The sequence below is a fragment of the Bidens hawaiensis genome, unplaced genomic scaffold (genome assembly GCF_021521415.1).
Source record: "Bidens hawaiensis isolate Kalapana, Puna unplaced genomic scaffold, B.hawaiensis_p1.1 tig00044335_1, whole genome shotgun sequence".
Classification (NCBI taxonomy): Eukaryota; Viridiplantae; Streptophyta; class Magnoliopsida; order Asterales; family Asteraceae; genus Bidens; species Bidens hawaiensis.
The window spans coordinates 62,390-71,034 of record NW_027497887.1 but is presented as its reverse complement, the minus strand read 5'-3'; the positions used below and the strand labels follow the sequence as shown (position 1 = coordinate 71,034).

The window sequence follows — 8,645 nt, the reverse complement described above, 5'->3', positions numbered from 1 at the left end:
GGGACAATTGTTAGGGCTCGGATTTTCAGTATCCTCAGCAAACACTATTCATAGTAGTCTAGGATACGGTATCCTCCAAAGATGACAGGTATCCTAATTATATTATATAACTAACACATTGTCAGCTACTTTCCTTGTTCACCAGGTCAATGACCGTTGCTATGATCTCCCGAAGACTCGCACTTGCTGTTATTGGAACGTGGCCGATAAGGAAAACGTGTTGGATTGAATAATTAATGGCTAATTGGTTTCGGTCTCACATTTCCTAAATTATAGGCAATAGTTGTTAGACTTTGTTCATTATAACTAGAGCTCTAAACGTTGATCAAAGCACACACTCTAGCACTCGAGACTTACTAGTACTCGCATTCTCTGTAATCACGATCAAGTAAGCTCCACACTTGTAATCACCTTTATTACTAATAAACCGGTGGTGATAGTTTTCACCACCCGGGGTTTTATTCTTGTTATCCTAATGATAACAGTTTTTTTCCTCGCAACAAATCTTTGTGTTCAAGCCATCTTTACAAGCACCTAGTCCCGATTTACTAATTTGGTTACGAAATCACTGTTGTTAATTTTTGACCAAAACATTAATAAAAAGTGATTATTACAAGTGTGGAAGTGCTTTGATCGCTGCTATGAGTACAACTAAGTGCGTTCTGGTGTGTGTAATGTGTCTTGTGCGATCAAGAGTTCTTTTATATATAGTTACAAGAAGAATAACTTAATAATAACTAGCAATAATGAGCATTAATTTCCCTGACATTGATCATGGAAGCGTTACGAGCCTCCAACGTCTTTTATCCTTAATAGCTTGACCAAGTCTTTAGTTGGATATTAATTCCTGACCTTTGTCTGCAAGACCAAGTCAATGATGAAAAGATAATATTTTTACTAATAATACTTAGTAAGGATCCTTTCTATTTATGATCTTGATACACTACAAGATTCTCTTGTGACCTAACATTTAAATTTTACCCACAACACGTCCAATAGTTATTTTAGAAGTTGTCACCTTTTGTAGCCTAGCATTTGTTTACCGTAAAGAAGTCTAACAATGACCTAAGTATTTCTTATCTAATTCATGTGAAAAAGCAATTAGATTTTTTTCTCCCGTAACTTGCATTATATATCTCAATAAAAAAACAAATGTGTTTATCGTTAAAAAAAGCAATTTGATTTAATTTTTTTATCTTGACATTTTCGAACAAATTTCATTGAAAATAGAATTGTGTCTAAAATAGAGCATTTTTTTATTTATCTTGTAAATTATACGAGTGTCGGTATTTTTGCGATTTCATAAAAAAATAAAACTGATTCCAGCCTAACAACATCGATATCAGTATGATCAGAACCGGTATTGGTATTCGATTTTATAGGTTTCAATCAATCTATAACATTTGTTGATATCCTTTTAGAATATCAGGTATTTCAAAATCGTCTTGAGTTTTATGATTTTGACTTATGGAAAACGTACGTCATATTTTGGCTTACCATGAACTTATTTTTTGTGTTTTTTAAGGATGCATCATAACAAAATAACAGATCATTCAAATTAATACCAACCAATCTATTTATTGCATCGGAAATCACACTAGCTCTTTAGTAAAAAGGATAATCTAAAATATATTTGCATATTTTAATCCCTACTATAGCATCTATATCTTAAGTGGGTGTTTGGATGAGCTTTTAAAACTTGCTTATTTGTTTGTTTGCTTTTTGAAAAGCAAAATATGTTTGGCAAAAATCCTCCAAAAGCTTTAAATTGGAGCTTTTCAAAAGTTACTTTTGCTTTTCAGAAATCAAATAAGCAAAAAAGCAATTTAAAAAGCTCAGCCAAACACCCCCTAAGAGCATTCTCATCCCGTTCCCTATCCCTATATCCATATATATTATATAATTACACTAAAAACACTACATTTCTCTCTCCTGTTTAATTAAATAATATTTTTTATATATTTTTCATTACAGTTTTCTCTCTCCACCCTAAAATGTACAAAAAAAATCACTACCTTTTCCACAAATTTACAAAAAATCACTACATTTTATCTCTCCACCCTATAATGTACACTCATAACCACTCAAAACCATACCCTATAATTTACAAACCCTCCTTACATAATTTTAAATGATGGGTTAACTTGCTTTCAATATGGTCACGTGAAACCACAAATCACCACAAATCCGCTCACTGAGTTTAATTATCCATTTGCTTTTCTTTTATTTTTTTAATATATCCATAAATTTTGTTTCCTATTAAAATATATTAAAAATGGAGCATTTTCTGGCACTCAACTAACATATTTAATAAAAGTGTGAAAAGTTAAAAGCATTATAAATCTTTGATCATAAAAACCTTCGATACTTAATTAATAAAAAATGAGGAAAGTGAATATGTGGTTGTTACACATTTAACTTAGATGTGAAACTCATTAAAACTACGTATTTTTTTATAAATTCAACTAATTGTTTTTTAATTCTCTATTTACGTTTGTAAATTTCGTTTCCCCAAGCATGTACTACTTTCTCCTAGACATCTTCTACATCAATCCTCTATTCAAAAATTGATAATATTCCATGATAAAAATTTCATTAAACTGATTTAATCAAAATTAAATTACTTCCTTGAAAATGAGGTTAGTATGAACTGGTGGCTCAAAATACATCCGTATTCTGAAACCTAAGCATACAATGGGATCTATAATGAGGTGAGAATGAATTAATCATTGAATCTGTTTATCCTTTTAATCCCTGACCTGATAGCTTTTGCGAGGTAGTCTTTTTCTTGACAATTTTATAATACGGTGAAAAACGATAAGAAAATATGAGGAATTGATTAACCCAGTTTTAAAGGATTTTATCATGGAGCATAATCGACCTATGCTAACAGGAATTAATGTAGAAGATGCTTGGACAAATACAAAAAGAATTGGGTAACCAAAATTTGCACCGGACAAAGACATAATTAGAAAAGAAAATAGAGGATTAAAGAAATTAGTTGAATTTAATCAAAACTACGTAGTTTTGACAGGTTTTGCATTTAAGTTGGATATGTAACAGCCTCATATTCAATTTCCCTATAAAAAGTATATAAAAACAAATGACCATAGATCTATTGGAATTCTTTACATTATTTTAATCTAATAAGAATAAAGTTTTTTCATATAGTTTTAATTTAAAGAACTATCTTATTCATTAAAAATAAAATTTAAACAAAATATTTTCTTAATTGATCCTATGAGTGTGAATTTCTCAAGAAATCCAACACAAAATTCACAGGTTTAACGTTACTCATAAGAAGAAATTCAAGTTACTTCACAAATATGCTTAGCTAAACGGATCGTGTTCAGGCTAATTGGATGGCTTGAGCTATTTAACTGGTTTTATTTTATACTTTTTTTTAAAATGTGTTGAAATCGTAAATTAAAATTATTTGTATTGTTTCATCAAGCTCTTTATTTAAACATATTATATATCTACTCATAGCTTTTAGACATAATTATGCAGCTGGTCTCGAAGGTTTCCCTAAGGTAACAAGATTGAATATTAAGGTTTAAAACTCATAGGTATGATACTAAAGTTTTAATTTTGTAACAATGTTAGATACTAACTTTAACTTTCGTTAAATATTAACAGAAATTATAGGCATGCGAAAAAAGTTAAGGACATCATCGTCATTACACCTTCTCACTTAAATTGTTATACTGATCAGATAATGAAATTGTCAGATAACTTCATAAAGTGAGCGGAAGGAAGTGTATATAATACTTATACTCTAATATGTGTTTTGACATAAGATTTCAAAACATGAATGAAAGGATGTTAAGAGAGTTAAAACAATGATGTTTGTCACACCCCGACTTAGGGCCTAGAAGTGTGACCAACAATTAGTACCTGTTTTGTAAATATATCAAAGTTGCGGTTATATTTAAGCGGAAGACTTTATAAAATATTAATTTACATTGAAAACTTACTCGGGAATTAAATACCTGAGTATTCCGTTACAAAATATTGTTTCATTTTATTACAAAGATTTGATATTCAAAATTTAGCCATCTTGTAACATAATCGTCTAACTACATGACTCTAATACTTGTTTATAGCTATTGCACTTAATTACCTGCATTGTGGGGAAAAATACGTTAACGATGAGCTGGTGAAACATTGACTGACTTTAAAAGCTTTTAAAACAATTATTAAATACAAATATAGTTTTCTGTTACAAACTCAGCAAGAATGTCTGTCATTCCCAGGATTTATACCACTACCTTACACACATAATTCAAAGGTTCTCTGAGTCTGTTAACATATTAGAGAACTGGTTATGACTGACTTTATTTGTATGCCTGCTTAGTCAATTATGCTTGGATCCAGACACATGTCTAATTGGTCTAAGTTGCTTTTCTTTTCTATTTGTATTGTAATGATTTTCATTTAATCTCATGCAAATGTTTTATCTGACTCTTTCTAATTAACAACCTGTTCATCACAAGAATAAAATGTATGTCTTTTTTGTAAAGGTTTAACATATTCAAATTGTAAAAAGATTGAACGTATTCACCTGTGAATGTCAGCTCGTGTCGTTTGAAAATCTTTCCTGTTTATGATGTTAACATATCGTAAAATAGGTTTGTATAAATACCTGGATAGTGTTTCTTGATTAAGCTGCAGACCTTAAGTCTGATTTTAACCTTGATAAAATTACAGTTGTTTATAAAAATATACTTGTAATTATATGACGTTTGAAACAACATGCTTTACTCTAATAGGTTCTATCACGTTGGTGAGTTTCTCCAGGTAAGTAAGCTGGTCCCGCGGTTGATTAGGATTTGTACAAATTACTTTCCTTTGACAAAAAATCATTAGTAGTGATATTTACCTTTCAGTTACTACATGCCCGTCAAAATATATATTTTCTTAACATTTCTTTTTATAGAAGTAACGTCATTTTATTTTGTAAAATCTTATTTTGAACATAGTAATATATCAAGGTTGAAAACTATAACCTCGATTAGGTCTAAGCTATCACAACTATATATTGAAATAACTTAAACGTAACCCCTACCTTAATATGATCACTCCAGAATAAGAATAATAAGAAAAGAGCAGCAACTCGTTGGTAGAACTTCGATAATAAAAAATGAAAACGTTTGGAAGTTAGCAAGGTTTCGAAGTTTCGTTACTTGCACGTACTTCGAGAAAACGGGTCGTCGGTTCACCGGGAAAGTCGCGCACGTATTCCTAGGCTAAATGTGTGAAAATGAAAGTGTTTTGGGATGAAGAATGCTCAAACCCGTAGCCCCCTTTTATAGGCAAATTTTGGCTCCCATCACATATTGCGATGGAGCTGTGTGTGGTCGTCGCGATACGCGACACCGCAATTTCTACGAATCCGCCACATGTTTACACGTGGTTGGACACGTGTACCTGGTTACTTAACATGGTCTTCGCGTATCTCGATGATCCAATTGATTTGGCCAAGGCGTAGCGCGACACCGCCTTTTTCTTGGTGTTTGTGATGTTCCTTCACGTATCGCGCTGGGTTTCTGATTACCATCACATAGCGCGAAGAGCTTAAAATTCAGAATGGATTTTAGTCCCTTAACTTTGAGAATTGTCACTTTTGGCCTAAACTTAAACAGGAAATTTTCAAGATGTTAGAACGTTTTAGCTTTAAAAGTTAAAGCAATTGTGTCAAACATATGTTTATTTTCTATTAAAAACATTTTAAATAAAATATATTTGGGGCTTTCATTTTGCAAGGAGAGTAACCTTACCTAAATAGTAATTTAGATATATTTAATTTGGCTTTTAATTTAGAAATAAGAAAAAATTAATTTAAACATTTACTTTAATCAAGCGATTTATGCTCATACATTACGTTGGTTTTGTTTTGAATAAAACTTATATCGAAACTTCGAAAAAATTAAGTATACTCGGAATTTTATGAAACATTATATCTAAAAAATATGTTACTTTGATCGAAAACCATAAAAGCAAATATTACACTAGTTCCAATGATACCGATATCGACATTGTTTGATCGGCATTGGTTCTGATCGATTCGTTGCAGCGGCAATCAATATAGTTTACGAGATAAAAATGATAGATTATGCTGCACACAACTCGGTGGTTTACGTACCCGCACTCGGTATTTTTACGATAAAAAGTGTTTATTTTCAACGATCTCATAAAATAGGCATTGTCTAATGTAAGTATGAAACCATAACAAATGTGTTTAAAATGATAAAAAAAAACGAATATTGATACCATTTCCATAACAATAATGGTACAGTGTTGTTCGGTCAGTATGAGGTTTGCTCGTTACGGTACCAGTACGTAATCGTCGATTGATACAACATACGATACAAAAAGAAAGTATTTAGAAAACAAATGAATAAAAACGATTCTTACTTTACAATAATACGTTTTCAATTAAGTTGCACGACATATCAATTGTAAATATATATAGTGTGACAATTTAATGTTCTGATTAGTATGGAAATTTATGTGAAAATATGTAATGACAATAATGTCCTCATATTTTTTTTTGCACATATCTGTCAATTCTGTTAACATTAAGGGGGTGTTTGGTACAGAGAATGGAATTGTAAAGAAATGGAATAGAGAAATGGAATTGCAGAGAAAGGGAATTGGTCTGGAGAATGAGAATTGACTGTTCTGTTTGGTAGTATAGAGATTTCGGTAGAGAAATATAGCTGAGAATCATTTCTCTTGTTTGGTACATAGAAAATAAACAGAGAATTATATCAACTTTATCATTAGCACAAGTATTTTTTTCATAACAAATATTTATTAAAAAATAAAAAACATATAAAAAGATGCATAAATTCCAACCAAAATATGCATTGATTAAACCAATTCACATACAAAACATAGTTTTTAAACAAAAAACATCAACCATAGTTAAAACCAATTCACATACAAAACATACTTCAACCATACACAACTATCCCATTGAACCATCGGTATACAACTCGACCATCTCAATTTTCTCTTCTATTGTCAACGCAAGAAAAGAACGTCCTAGATCCACATCTTTACCAATCAAATGAGCTGCTTTGAACCGTTTTTTTCGTAGTGATACCTGGTAAAGCTTTCAACTCATCACTAACCTTTTCATAGATTTCACGAGCCTCCATACCTTCTTTGCTAAGTTGTTCACCCACCATCTCCCCAAATCGAAGCAAAACTTCCTTGATATCTTTGCAAGACTCTCGATATATCTCATCTGCATCCGTGCTTCTACCTCTTTTGCGCGTGCCTGTTACACTTCCTGTTTGTCCTTCAGATCTATCAACATTTGGAGCGGCTTCATCAACAAAATCAAAGTCTTCAATATCAACAGGTGAGCTTTTTTGCGTCTCTTGAACAACATCTTCTTCTCCAAGGTCAACTGCTTTACTACCAGTAGCTCTATCCTTACCGAATATGGTACACAATTTGTCATAGAAAGGAAATGACTTGTCACGAAAATTCACAGCACCTTTGTGAGACTACAAGACAATTACAAATAAATTAGACTAAAATTTTAAAATCTAAAAAATATATTTTTTAGAATATACCCTCACGTATTCTAAAACTAAACATATAAGTATGTATACAGATCGATGCATGTGTGTATATTAAAGATAGGCAAAAAATTTGGGTTAATTACAGAAAACGAAAAAGAAAATGTTAGCTGGTGTGAACAGAATTTACCACATTGATCAGCCTCTTTTAGTTTCTACTTTATCTGCTTTGACAACTCAAGAATCTCAGGTGTCTGCACATTCAGCAAATCAACAAATTAAAAAATATAACAAAGTGATACACAAAATAGCCCAAAAAAAAAAAGTTAAATCAACCTGAGTAACTTCTGACACAGAGATAGCAATAGCTGCTTTAGCATCTTCCTCACTAAGTCGTTTAAGAGCTCTTGCAATTTTTCTGTCACATTCAACAATAAGTCTGTCTATAAGATCCTCCAATTCCCTATCATAGTTATCTTGACCTTTTGCCTTTGGTTCTTGGTATCTGATTAAAGTTAAGTAGCACAGACATTGAAAACAGTAATGTTAAAATCTCACGTATGATTAACAGCCATATAAAGTACACCATTACTTGAGATAGCATCTTCATAACACTTTCTTTATTACTTAATAATATGAGACTGATAAAATAAAAAGTGAAAAAAAGGATACTCTTTCCTCAGCTCAAATGAATGCACCTTTGGGCATGGTCCCATGTCCATTTTCTGAAATTCAAAACACAAAAAAACTGAGTAAGCATCACCAAAACAAAACGTGACAGTATACACACAAGTTGCCTGTATTGCAACAAGGCTATCAGGAATTCAACTCCCCTGTTTTAAACTGGCTAGGGTGTAAATGAGTCAAGCTGAATCAAAACTGAAAAGTAGACACCATTGTTATGCACAAGTTGACTGTATTGCAACCTGTGACACCCGGTAATTTCCCAACCCTATAAACTAAGTAATCAACCTAATAATTAGGTGATTGTAAATATTAAGCGCACTATGTTAGAATCAGCGCGGCACGTTATATGCGCCCTGCGAAAGCGCGCTATGTTAGTCAGCGCGGGCATGTTATGTGCGCCCTGCGCGAGCGCGCTATGTTAGA

At 31.9% G+C, this 8,645-nt stretch overlaps 1 long non-coding RNA gene across 1 annotated transcript; it reads right to left on the bottom strand.

Annotated features, from left to right (window-relative positions):
• Window positions 1-7,689: 7,689 nt before the first annotated feature.
• On the bottom strand, window positions 7,690-8,275 carry LOC143594936 (uncharacterized). The gene is made up of 3 exons (XR_013146437.1): window positions 8,208-8,275; window positions 7,872-8,032; window positions 7,690-7,789 (listed from the first exon to the last, which is right to left on the bottom strand). It is a non-coding gene; the product is annotated as an uncharacterized LOC143594936 (long non-coding RNA).
• Window positions 8,276-8,645: the final 370 nt, after the last annotated feature.